Here is a 13,044-nt window from a genome sequence, read left to right as displayed (position 1 = left end):
GGCCACCATAAAATTGCAAAAAAATTCACTCATTTCAGGATCAGCTCATTTTCGTTTTCGATATCAAAATTCGAAATTTTCTTTTTATAAGTCATTCGAAACATTTGACTAGCCAAATTTAGATTTTATATATATATATATATATATATAATTGGCGCGTACACCCTTTTTGGGTCGAATATACGAAAACAATCAACGCAGTCTCCATTCATGTTGCTTTATTGCTATCTGAGCAACGACTGATTGGACGAGTGTGTGAATACGTGTGAATTGAGGGGGGCAGAATTCTGAGTCCCATGTGACGTGGCAGCCGAAGTTGCTATAATGAAGTTACCATCTCACCATAGCCGATGGCTGAACCTCATATTGAAAAGATTTTAGAGATGTGGCCAAGATCAGACCATTAGCCGACAATCAGCAAATTTGAAAGAATCAGCTGATTGGCCAACGTCCCCCGGATCATGACAATGATGGCCATAACGGATGACCAAAATCGGTACTCTATCAACCATGCCCCTCTTGGTAGTGTTAAAAGTTGAGAGTTTATATGGAGTTCTGGAGCTAGTCAACACTAACCTTACATAGAGCTAAACAGGTCCCTAGTCAAATCAAGCGATTGTATAGATGTGCACGCTTTAGATTCCGTAATGCATTAATTCACTGGTGTTCATGGAAAATAAAAGCAGAAGCAAGACAGCTAAGTCATGATTGGCTAAATTGTAGGCAGTGACATGTTTCAGGTAAACTTTTGCATTGCTTTCGTTTCATGCTGTGCATGCTTCACTTTGCACCAGATCAAGTTTTGCTGGCTGAGATGATGTGGGGCAGTCACTATATCAACCGCCGTAGCCGAGTGGGTTGGTGCGTGACTACATAAAATAGCAAAATGATAGAAAAAGATTTTTCTAATAGCGATCGCCCCTCGATAGACAATGAATGGCAGGTTTGCCGAGTGTATTTCTGTCATGGAAAAGATCCTCTTAAAAAAACTATTTGCCATTCGGAGTCGGCTTTAAATTGTAGGTCCCTCCATTTGTGGAACAGCAGGACGCACGCGATAAATATGAGGAAGATCTCGGGCAAACACTCAAGAGAAGTGTACGCACCAATTATTTATTTATTTAATACAGAAATGAAAATAGGTTCCTCAATGTACTTATGTATGCTGATAATGCATTTTTGTAATAGCTTCATAGAGATTGATAAAGTAACAAATGGTAGAACCTCAATATATTTTTCAAATTTATTTGGTCAGTTAACATCTCATCTTTCACCATTTTTTTATGCAAAGTGATCACTATGAGAATTTACAGGCAAATAAGTATGAAAACGCCGAGTTTTCTTTAACTTTAAGAAAATTAGCGAAGATAAAATAATGTTTAATTAAAAAAAAATCCAGTAGAGAGATGTTTTGACAGCCTTTTAGAAAGCAAAATTAAGTAAATGACGTAAAACCCAGGTAATACCACAACTTTTGGCAATTTCGGCAGCAGACCTTCAAAAAAAGCAAAAAATGATATACCCGATAACTCTCAACAGTCATTTTATAATAGCAAAAAAAAAAAACAGCAAAAAAAAAACCTTTTGACCATACCCTTAGCGACTGATCTTCACTGTAACAATGCGCCCAACAGTCAATACATTACGCGCAGCTGCTGACGCAGATTCAGGCATGCACAAGTACAAGCAAACGTCAGCTCATTGCCAATTTTTGGCAAAGGCCCCAACAACGTAGGTACCTATACTACATATCGCCGCAGATGGGCTTACGGCTGCCTACCTACCTAAACAACGCGAGAGCTTAGCTGTCGCTATGTGTTCGTGTGCTTGTATGTGGTCGCTGTCGCCCTAACTATCTAAGTATTACGACGTCGTCGTCGTCGTCGCCAGCGCCATTGTCAACGCCTTCCGATGCGTCGACGCCACGCTATCGATCGTTGTTTGCAGAATTTCATTTTCGCATGTGGCCCACACATTGTTACCATCAGCGGATACTCTATGTATGTATGCATGTATTTATGTAGCGTGTAAGCTCCGTGTGTATATACATACATACAAACATGCAAACAAACCTGTGTATGACTCTGCGTATAGTTTGCTGGTAGGTAGGTAGGTAGGTAAGTACCTACGCTGCTCCTCCACAGCGCCCACTGCGTCGCTCGCAATTTTTTATGAGCTTTTTGGTTTTTTGTTTGCTTTTTTCTACTTTTTATTACTATTTTTGCTCATTTCATGTTAGTCGGTATTTTGGGTTTTGGATTTGGTTCGCCGCTGTGCTGTTTATGTGTGCTATAGTGTGTGCGTGTAGGGGTATATATGCATGGGTGTATGTTTGTGTGCGTGTGGATGTTTTCTGCGATCGGTATCAAGGTTTTTGGCAATTCAGTTCGCGGTTGCGACTTTAGTCGGTTGGTAGGTTGTGCCGTGCTGTGTTGTCGTCGTCGTCGTCGTGATCATTTCATTGTCGTCATCGCAGATCAACATTACGATTATCAATCGTCTTCTATTTCATATGCAAGCAACAAAAGCAAAAACAAAAAAAAAACGAAAAACAATAATAATGCAGCATAAACTTTAATTTATTTTAAATACAAAATATTTGTATATTTATCACAAGTTTTGCTTTGCTAAAAAGCTTCGTATTATTGCAATATATAATATATTTTGTGCAAAAAACAAAATCTACAACAGCAACAACAACAAGACCAAAGCAAGCAAGTGAGTGGATCGGTGAATACAAGTGTGACAAGATCACTGCAAGGCGCTGATCAGCGCTCGTTAATATGCGCGCGCGCGTGTGTGTGTGTGTGGGTATACGCCGGCCTGCTGGGATAATAGTGTCTGTGCGAGCTCACGCGCTACTCCAAAACTGCTGAAGCGCTGCGTTGCGTTCATCAATGCGAATTCAAATTCATTTTCAATCCGTTGCGTTGGTGCATGGGTATGTGTGAGCGCGCGTCTTTGGCCATTTTTTTTATCTGCTTCCCCTTCTATGTGTTTGTGTGCAATATGTAAGGGTGCCAAATACTTTTTCTTTTGCGCGCGTGTGTGTATGTGTGTCGGGGATATTAATTGCGCCCCTCCAATGGTGCGCGTGTTGTTGTTGTTGCTATTACGTTGCGTTATGTTACGTTACCATTACTATTCGCCTATGTTTTTGTTGTTGTATTCGATTGTTGTAGTATGAGTTAGTTCAATGTTGTACCCTAGCTAGCTGCTGGCACCTTAAGGCGCTACTTTTTATGTATGCGTGTAGTTGGTTGGCATGCATGTGTTCGCATATGTTTGTGTGTGTGTGTGTATGTTCGTATGCAGGCATGTAGTAGCAGTCGCGCGGTCTCTTAACCCACAAACCGAAATCGAGACATTGAGACCGAATCATTCGCAAACGTTAGTTACATTTATGTGTTGTAGCGCGCGCGGCTAATACGACGGCAAAGGCAAAGGCAACGAACGCAATCGCCAACGAACGGATACGGATGCGGATGCACATTGATGGCTTTCGATGAAATTTTGCATTTTTTTTACATATTTACGTGTTTTTAGGTTTGTGAATTCGCTGCGGAAAAGTGTGGGAAATATTCAAACACACACACACACACATACAAACTCGACGTGCTTACGGCGGACAATTAAAAGTGAAAAATCGAATAGATTTATGTGGCTTACAATGCGAAATCGATAGTGTAAATTTGTTACAAATATTTTACAGTGATCAAAAAAGTGAAAAAACATAGAAATTTGACAATCAACAAAAAAAAACAAATAAATTTTAATTTAAAAAATAGATTTACTTTGAAAAGGCAAATTGCATGCAAAAAATTTAAGCAAAATTCTAGCAAATGTGCATGCATACGCACACATTTACATATGCAAACAAATATTCAGCAACAAATCCATTTGTGCACAAAGGTTTTTAAGTTTTCCAAAACTTGGAACGAATGCAAACAAAGAATAAATAAGTTTTGGCAGAAATTTAAAAGCGAAATAAATGTGAAAAAATAACAGAAATAAAATTAAAAAAAAAACTAAAAAACAGGAAATAATAATAAAAAAAATATTGTAGATGATGTTTGTTGCCACAAAAAAATTTTAACAAAATTTAGAAACTTGTACAATTGCAAAAAAAGTGCGTAAAAACGTGTATAATTGCAAAAAAAATGAAGGAAATGTATTTAGCAAATGATTTTCGTTTGCGCAAAACTAAGTTGGACCAAAATTTAAAAACTTACGTAAATACAAAAAAAAAACAATAAAAAAATCTGTATACAACTTTTAAAGTGTAAAAAACAGTTGACTTGTGTGGAAAAGCTTTAAAAAATCGAAAGAAAATACAGCTTGAGCTTTAACCAAACCCGAAAATATAACAATATGAAGAAAATAATTTACTCAAAATTATGAAAAAAATTACAATTATGCATGCACATATGTCAGGGTGACCAGGCATAAAAAAAAATTAACTCGAAACCCATTGAGAGGCCCTTCAAAGCTTAGTGCAGATACTAGGTAGAAATGCCACTGCTCAGGATTTTCTTTTGCCATAGAAAGGGCACACAAAAATCAAGCACACGCAAGAACTCAATATAAGTAGATGATTGGCGCGTGCACTTCTGTTAGGTGTTTGGCCGAGCTCCTCTCCTATTTGTGGATGGTGAGCGTCTTGATGTTGTTCCACAAATGGAAGGACCTACAGGTTTTAAGCGACTCCGACTACGACAAATGGTTTTTTATTAGGCGTTTTTTCATGGCAGAAATGCACTCGGAGATTTGCCGTGGGGCGACTCCTTTTAGAAAAAAAACTTTTTCTTTCTCAATATAAATATCCCGAAATTCACTTAAAAAATTATTCACTCTATTGCCACGACACTCGGCTCTATGATAGGGTACGTTAAAGTCGTCTTGGATGAGAGAGCACAGCATCGCTCTTACATGTGAAGTTTTTCATTTGTGTTCTATTCAACGATAAGTGCAATAGTTTTGGAATAACAAAGGCCACGAAAATCTTCAAAAACGACATACCTAGGAACCGAACAATTATGAGCGAAATTCAAAGGTAGCCTTTCGATTCGTATACTGCATTATCATTTATATTTATATTTTATATAAATAAACCACTCATACAATAAATGAGTTTGAGGTAGCCGTAAAGCGTAGAAATCGTTTTATGCGAAAAAAATGCACAGAACCACTCGCAAAAAAAAATATTTTTGGAAATCAATGTGATCTTTGAACTTCTTCAAACTTGCACTTATAGCAAAATTCAATGGGCAACAAAACTGCATACCCAAAATTTGTCTAAAATTCTCATAAGAAAACATGAATATATAAATGTACATATATATTTTTTTGGTTTTTCCATGAAAATTGATTAAATTTTGTTTTTGTGATAAAAATTTGTTGAACTTGTTTTTTTTTTTTTTTGATAAAAAGTTGTTGAAGTTTTGTTTTTGTTTGATAAAAATTTGTAGAATTTTTTTGTTTTTAATAAAAACTTGTTTTAAAGTTTAAAACTTGATGTTGATTGGTTTTTGTTGTAGTTTTTGTAGAGACACTTCAAACTCGGACTTTATTGTTCCAAAAATTTAATGGACAATAAAACAGCGTCTAGAAATACTGATGAAAAAATTTGATTTTTTTTTTATTAAATCTAAATTTAATGGGCAATAAAACTGCGTACCCAAAATTTTTCTATAAATTCGGATTAAAAAATTTTAATTTTTTGTTTTGTTATTATTCCTAAATTTAATGGTAATAATACTGCATACCCAAAATTTAACGTTTGTTATTATTTTTTTTTTTTTTGTAAAAATTTTTCTTTTTTTTATTCCTTTTTGTGAACACTTATGATTTTTTTTTAATTTGTACAAAATTTGAAACTTTAACTTTAACTCAACTTTAACCTCTGGGATGGCCTGCTCGTTCACCCTACTTTAACCCAATCGAACTTTTTTTGTATCATAGCGCGTAAATTTTAATGGAAAACGGGGCACCAATTTAAATCGCAACCGTGAGTCATTCCCAAAGATCAAGTTAAGTGCACTTTATTGAAATTTTAGAAAGATACTTGTGTTTGGTCCACCCTGTGCACATAAATTTTATTCATTTTATTGCGATTCGAAAAGTAACTTGTGTTTGGCCTTCCTGTGCTTATAAATTTTGTTTTCTTTTTGCGCTGTCAGAAAGATACTTGTGGTTGGCCCACCCTGTGCACGTAAATTTTATGCACCTTATTGCAATTTTGCAAAGAGGCTTGTGTTTGGCGCACCCTGTGCTTATAGGTATCATTATCTTTATTGCGATTTCAGAAAGATACTTGTGTTTGGTTCGCCCTGTGCACATACATTTTGTTCACTTTACTGCGATTTCAGAAAGATACTTTTGTTCGCCCACCCTATGCACATACATTTTGTTCACTTTATTGCAATTTCAGAAAGATACTTTTGATTGGCCCACCCTGTGCACACAAATTTTATTCCTTTTATTGCAATGTCATTCAGACACTTGTGCTTGACTCACCCTGAATAATGTGAATTAATCAACCGATTCGTCCTCTAAACGAAAATCAATAAAATACGTGCAATACAAAAATATTATTAATATAATTTAAGAAATCTTACAAGAGCTGTGTGAAAATTTTTTGAATTTACATAATTAATTTTTTTTTTTTTCAAATTTTCACAATCTTTGAAAATCACTGCATATGCAAGCGAATGAAGAAAGAACCTGCCGATCTTTTTTTTTTATTTTTTGTATTTTTTTCAAATGAAATGTGTAACAAAAATTTATAATTCTCCTTCTACAATTCTAGCAAATAATAGTGCCTTAAAGTTTACTAATTATATTAATTTAAAACAAAAATAAATGCGTGCATAAAAGTGAATAAAACGCCAAAAAAAAATAAATTAAAACTTTAAAACTCCCCCAAATAAACCAAAAATGCGTTACAAATGAACTACAAAAAGGGGAAAAAGCAAAAACCTTAAATCGTGAAAATGTATTGGCCTGAGCAAAGCAAACTTACTGTGAGGTTACAGTAACAGTGTAGAGGAGTGCTCACAAAAGAATAAACAAAAAGAAACCAACTACTATATAACACAAAACACACAAAAATATGCATACACAAACAAAATTCTAAACAAAGTTTTCAAATTATTAAAAAAACAAAAATATTTTCAAAATATATTTTAATCGGAAATTCATATCAGAAAACATATCAAAAATCTTAACTCAGCTTCAAGAATTCCTCGTATTTGAATTGGCTTACCGACACTCCATCACATTGGATTATTTTTAATTGGATTGCATTGGATTTATTTACACTTGAGAACCAGTCAAATTAAAAACCTACACACTGGCTTACAACAGCGACGAAACGACGGTGCAAGAAACCATCTCACAACTGGATTACTACGCCTATTGGCTGACACACTGCTTGGGAAGGTTAGTAAAAAAATAATAAAAAATTTCAAAAAAAAGCAATATTCAGGCAAATTCATCTGCTTTGAATTTATTTTTTTTTTTAATTTTTTCTTTCGGACTGGTGCAGTGCAGTAAGTGAATTAAAAAACGCTTAGAAAATTCCTACAGAAAAAAAATTAGCAAACACGAGCATAAATATTCACAAACCGCCATGAACTCGTTTACTGCGGACACACTTGAGTTTGAATTTGTTTTTTTCGGTTTTGTATTTCTTTGCTTTTGTTTACTTTTTATGTTTTAGTGCTTCACTTCCCCACTTTTCAATTGATTTAACTTTGTGCAAATATTTAGCTATGTGTTTATTATAACTTAAAGTTTACGTTGACCTTCCTTGGGCCATGAAGGTTGTCGCTGTGGAGAGAGGGCGTTTGCCGTTAGCGTGTTGCCTTTTTTTCTATTTTTTTTTTGTATAAAGCGTAATTATGCAAAATATTTGTGTAAGGGCAAATTAAATATACTTGTTTATATACACGAATACGAGTACAGGAGGCCTGTAATGTAATGTAATTGTGAGGGGGAAATTTGCGACAAATTTTTTTCTAAATACATTTGTTTGTTTTTATTTATTTTTTCTATTTTCTATTTTATTTGATTTTTCTATCTGTTATTTATGTAATAACTAATATAAAAAAAATTAATATGCGGCCACCACAGCCGAATGGGAGAGAAAATAGGTTCAAATCTCCGTGAAACACCAAAATGAAGAAAATGTTGTTTTCTAATAGCGGATGCCCCTCGGCAGGCAATCGCAAACCTCCGAATGTATTTCTGCCATGAAAAAGTTCCTCATAAAACATATCTGTCATTCGGAATGCTTAAAAGTGTTACCACAAAGTGATCATACAAAATCTTAAAATTTTATTTATGTTTCACGTATGAATCTTTCTTTGTTTTTTTTTCTAGGATCTAGGAAATATGTAAGGTCAATCAGTATTCTTAAGATAAATTATTGCAAAGATCACCTATGGTTGTATGTTTTGCTTAAATAAAATAAATAAAACTAATGTTCAAGAATATCTCAGTCTCAATTTTTCTCACACATTTTACTCACAGCCTGGCTCTTTCCCGGAACTTGTCGATGAGCGGCCAGCGATAGCAAGAAAGTTGATTTTACCAGTTTTTTACAGTGCGAAAGGATGCTACTTTCTCGCCGCGTAATAATTTTTGGTTCATCGATGCATTCTTGCCTTGTTAATTCACATGGAAAATTGTGAAAAATAGTCGCACGAAAATTTCAATTTTTCAATTCCGATTCCAATATTTCTGCCGAGATGAACTTTTAAAGCCACTTAAAACAGCACTAACATCGCTCGCACATCAAAATGTGATGTGATAAAATATGTGAAACTTTCCAATGGTAACGCCAGGTGGTCCCTGACAGCACTAGAAGCGCCCAAAACCAGTAATATGAATAGCAACCCTCGTATTATTTGATATATGGGATTTACTATCTATGCATATGTGGAGTGGAGTACTCACAAATATTTTTACTCTACAATATGGCGCAAAATTAATCATCCAATTTTGTTGTTGAATAAGTTTTTTCCTAAAATTAAATTAAAAACAATTATTTTCAGTGATTGAATTCTTTATTAATCTTTACGCGCTTCATTTCCGTTTTTGTATACTGGAGCTATCTAAATAGTTCACAAATATGGCTGACGTGTGACGTGATTTGCCAAAATTATAAATCTCCCGACAGGGTGATGAATTATGCGGCACTACCCTTTTTATGGCACAAAAAATATAAAAAAATTTCCTGCAAACTTGAGTTGACAGAAAATGTTGCTCTTTTAATTTATGTAATTGCTGATAGTCGAGCTTTCTAAATGAAAATATAATACGACTAAAGCTAAATTTGAAGTTTGATGTTCGTAGCTTGCGAGTAAATTCCCGGTACTTTCTGATCATAGGGAATGTAAGTCAGAGTTCATGCCACTTTTGTTTTATAAATCGGTAACCGTAGAATTAGATTAAAAAATTCGCTTTTTTTTTGTTTTTTTATGCTTAATTTTTAAAGAAATATACAGGGAAGTTTCTCCTCATACTCATCGTTACAGTGTCTTTGTTCGGTTAAGATGGATGTCTGCTTACGAGGGGTACTAAAAATAATTTTTAAATTTATCAAAAGTATTCGTTTATTTAATAAGTTTTTAGAACTTCCTGCGAAATGAGTGGGTTGGAAAAAATATTGTGGACGAAAGTTTTACTTTCATAATAAGATAATTTAAAAGTAAGAACAACAAAAAAAAATGTCTACATTGAAAAATGCCACAGAAGACATGCGTGGCTCACCAGTGCCATTTAAATTCTTTTTCTTAATTTTTTTTATATTTTTTTCTTAATTTTTTTTTGTTTTTTTTTTTTTTTTAATTTTTTTACATTGAAACATCTCATAAGATGAACTCTGTCACTCACAAGTACTATTTTAAACTATATTTTCTTAATATTTCTTAACTAAATTTTAATTTTTTTTCTTAATATTTTTTTTAATTTTTCTCTATATTTTGTTTAATTTTTTGTTTTATTTTTAATTAAAAAATATTATTAGAAGAACTTCCTCGCTGACAAGTGCCATTTTAAATTTTTTTAATTTTCGTTTTTTGCTTTAATTTTTTTTACATTGAAAACATGCCATATTTTTTGTTTTAGTTTTGTAATAAGTCATTTTTTAATAAATGCCATTAAAAGAACTCCGTTGCCCACAAGAGTAATTTAATTTTTTTTTCTTTTTTGTTTTTAATTTTGTTACACTGAAGAAGAGCTCCGTTAGAAGAGCTCCGTCGCTCACAAAGGATATTTTAAACTTTTTTCTTAACATTTTTTTAATTTTTTCTTAATATTTCTTAAATTTTCCCCTATTTCTTTTTTCTTAATATTGTTTTTTTTTATATTGAAAAAATGTCATTAGAAGAGCTCCGTGGCTGACAAGTTCCATTTTAAATTTTTTTTTATTTAAACTTTTTTTTTAATTTTTTTCTAGTATGTTAAAAGCATTTTATTCTAATTTTTTTACTTTTTTTTTAATTTTTTTTTACATTGAAAGGTGTTATTAGCAGATCTCCGTCGCTCACAAATGCCATTCAAAACTTTTTTTCTTAATATTCACTTTTATCTTATCTTATTTGTTTGCTTAGTTTTTCTCTATTTTTTTTTTGTTTTAATTTAAATTGTTTTAGAATTTTTTTTTAATTTTTTTTCTTAATGTTTCTTTAATTTTTCTCTATTTCTTTTTTCTTAATATTTTTTTATGTTGAAAAATGTCATTAGAAAAGCTCCTTCGCTGACAAGTTTCATTTTAATTTTTTTTTTAATTTAAATATTTTTTTTCTTAGTATGTTTTTAATTTTAATCTATGTTTCTTAATTTTTTTTTTTTAATTTTTGTCTAATTTTTTTTTTAATTTTTTTAGTTTTGTTTTTTAATAATTTTTTTACCTTGAAAAATGTCGTTAGCAGAGCTCCGTCGCTCACAAATGCCATTCGAGACTTTTTCTTTGTCATATTTTTTCTTAAAATTTTTTTTGTCTTTTTTTAATTTTTTTTTCGTAATATGTTTTTAATTTTTCTCTAATTTTTTTATATTTTTCTGTTTTCATATTTTTTACTCCTCAAAGTAAAGGTAATAAAGACCCATATACATATTTTTCACTTCGTTAATTATTTTCCTATAATTTCCTTTCTTTTTTAAAGTAACATACTTTTTGACGCTCTTGAGTCGTCTAACCCTTAATAGAAATCGTAAAAAGAAGAATTACATGTAATCAAACACACGTTCGATATGTTATCATTGCACTGCCGTTACACGCTTTTTATTTATAGTTTTTGTGTTGCACTCAAAGAATTACACAACTTTGTATCGAAGGCTTTAAGTGCAGTGAATTAATTTTATCAAAAGCGTGAAGTGTTGTTGTCAAGTATCTTCAAGACTTTGTACTACTTTATACTTTTATCAACTTTGTAATTCTTACACAAATACGAGCACAAAAGGGTGTGCTTAGCTTACATGCAGGTGTTTGAAGTATTTACCCTGCAAGAAATGTGCCGCTAAGATAACCAATGATTTTGCCTGCGGCGATGACTGAACTTTCAGTATTTCTCACTTCAAATTTTGAAGAGTCTAAGAGACAATGGTTTTTGGGCAGAAACAAAGATGATGGGGGGTTATTGAGTCATTGATGGGTCATTTGAGTATTAAAAACAAATACAAAATTTTAGAAAAATATTCCAAAAGGGCTACACTGCAGCAGTTTTTCCGAGGCATATTGCATTTAAGATGATAAGCGACAAGCTTTTTAATTTGTGATAATTTGAATCGGGGGGAAAGAGTGTTGTTACTCTCAAGAGTGTGTAAACAACGTAGGGGATAAAGAAATATTTATTTTTATACCGCTGGAGATTGTTTGAAGGAATTCGCATCTAGTACCAGTAAACACTTTGCCCAGGCAAAACATTCATCTGTAGATTTAAGCTGAATTTTCTTCTGTAGATTTAAGCTGAAAATCAGTACTATGCGTATATTATTTACAACTATACTTGTGTCTTCATCTTCTCTTCTTCTTCTCCTAATCAAGGTTCGATTGTCCTATGTAAGCTGCCAAATATTCGCTATTAAAGTTTCCCAAATTTTGTTTCAACAAAAATCACAAATTCGTCAAACTTTCCTCTGCATTATGTAATTTGATGTTATGAACACAGCAACTATTTGTGAGTACGTCCATTCAAATATTTGTACTTAGTATTATGACTTTTAGCATCACAAGCCGACAGAATATTACTACATACTTGGCTTGTGTAAGTGACGAGGTGGCGTTAGCGGCGAGGCAAAGATGAAAGTGTTGTTGTATTATTTATTTGAACAGCCGGAAAGCAATCTTTTTGTATACATTTACTCTTTTGTGTAACTTTGTAAGCATGCATGTGACTAAATTTTAATAAATATGTACAGTTGTGAGCAAATAAATAGCAAGGCGCTTTAGAAAAACTTGGTAGCGGTAGGCTAATCACCTACCCTGTCAAAAATCAAAATAGATTAACGAAACCGACGCAAGACTGAGTCTCCCGAGAGGAGTGAACGCAGAAAAAAAACTACAATATATACCCCTAGTTTTAGTGTTTTGTACTTTTGTAACTGACATTAGTTGGAGCTATGAAATTTAGGTATTGAAAAAAACTTTTCCGCTTAGGAAAAATATTCTTTATAGGCTGCTGAAATAAATTAATAACAAAATTACATAAATCCTTCAACCATCGGGGATCGCTCTCATCAAAATGTAGTTTTATTATCTATCACAAAGATTTTTCCCAGCATTATAGATCGAAATCTAATCCTCGATATTATAACTTTCCATGCCTGTATTGACTATATGCATTGAGAACCATATTCGAACTGGCTAAATTATTATATTAAGTGTGAGAGCTGAGATTTTTTCATCCTCAGAAGATACCTCGAACGCCTCTGATCCACACGTGGGCAAAAGGATTTCGCGACCTAACAATTTTGTGTACTTGCCCAGATCTCGCTGAGGTGGTGCAAAGCCTTTCGTTCCAGGTTGTCAAGGGAATC

At 33.0% G+C, this 13,044-nt stretch overlaps 1 protein-coding gene across 4 annotated transcripts in view; it reads left to right on the top strand.

Moving 5' to 3' along the window:
- The window catches only part of LOC129236928 (sex determination protein fruitless), a 139,242-nt gene that overhangs the window by 14,784 nt on the left and 111,414 nt on the right, over window positions 1-13,044 (top strand). For all 4 annotated transcript variants that reach the window (XM_054871499.1, XM_054871428.1, XM_054871269.1 and 1 more), the window contains exon 2: window positions 6,809-7,440. The gene's annotated coding sequence lies outside the window, so the exon portion shown is untranslated. The remainder of the gene's footprint in view (window positions 1-6,808; window positions 7,441-13,044) is intronic.

The sequence above is a fragment of the Anastrepha obliqua genome, chromosome 1 (genome assembly GCF_027943255.1).
Source record: "Anastrepha obliqua isolate idAnaObli1 chromosome 1, idAnaObli1_1.0, whole genome shotgun sequence".
NCBI classification, from domain to species: Eukaryota; Metazoa; Arthropoda; class Insecta; order Diptera; family Tephritidae; genus Anastrepha; species Anastrepha obliqua.
The sequence above is the reverse complement of the archived record's forward strand: the minus strand, read 5'-3'. Positions and strand labels throughout refer to the sequence as shown.